The 914-nt window shown below is 41.5% G+C and overlaps 1 non-coding gene across 1 annotated transcript; it reads left to right on the top strand.

Moving 5' to 3' along the window:
- The first annotated feature begins 320 nt into the window (after positions 1-320).
- Positions 321-392, top strand: TRNAC-GCA (transfer RNA cysteine (anticodon GCA)). Its single transcript has one exon. It is a non-coding gene; the product is annotated as a tRNA-Cys (tRNA).
- Positions 393-914: the final 522 nt, after the last annotated feature.

Raw genomic sequence — 914 nt, 5'->3', positions numbered from 1 at the left:
GTATTTTCCTATGTTCATTTGCCATTTGTGGATCTTTTTAAGGGAAATGTCATAGTTGAATTAGAAGTGAGTTTCCTGTAAACAGCATATTGTTGGATCACTTAAAAAAAATAGACTCTGCCAATCTCTTCCTTTTAATTGGTGTATTTAAATAATTTACATTAAGGCAAATTATTAACATGTTAGAACTTAAGTCTGCTGTTTTATTGTTGATTTTCTGTTTGCTTTCTCTGCTCCTCTTCTCTTGCCTTTCTGTGGATTACTTGAACATTAGGAGTCCATCTTGATTTATTTATAATGATTTTGGGTGAGTCTGGGCTTCCCTGGTGGCTCAGAGGGTAAAGCATCTGCCTGCAATGCAGGAGACCCAGGTTCGATCCCTGGGTGGGGAATTTCCCCTGGAGAAGGAAATGGCAACCCACTCCAGTATTCTTGCCTGGAAAACCCCATGGATGGAGAAGCCTCGTGGGCTACAGTCCACGGATTCAGAGTCGCAAAGAATCGGACATGACCGAGGGACTTCACTTTGGGTGAGTCTACGTGTATGGTTTTCCTAGTGGTTGCTCTGGGTATTACAACACACACTCATAATTTATCTAATAAAGTGTCAACATGTTAGGGACTTTCCTGGTGATCCAGTGGCTAAAATGCTGTGCTCCCAAGGCAGAGGGCCTGGGTTCCATCCCTGGTCAGAGAACTAGATCCTGCATACCTCAGCAATCCTGTCTGCCACAACTAAGACTCAGCACAGCCAAATAAATAAATAGTTATTTAAAAAATTAACAGGAAAAAAAAAACATTTTAACACTTTCAGTGAAGCATGGACACCTCCCTCCTGCTTAGATGCCTTTACTTTTCTCCTTAAAATTTTTTCTAGATGGGCTGGGAGGTCTGAGAACCCAAGAGGGAATTAG

Source organism: Ovis canadensis, chromosome 11 (assembly GCF_042477335.2).
Source record: "Ovis canadensis isolate MfBH-ARS-UI-01 breed Bighorn chromosome 11, ARS-UI_OviCan_v2, whole genome shotgun sequence".
Lineage (NCBI taxonomy): Eukaryota > Metazoa > Chordata > Mammalia > Artiodactyla > Bovidae > Ovis > Ovis canadensis.
The sequence above is the reverse complement of the archived record's forward strand: the minus strand, read 5'-3'. Positions and strand labels throughout refer to the sequence as shown.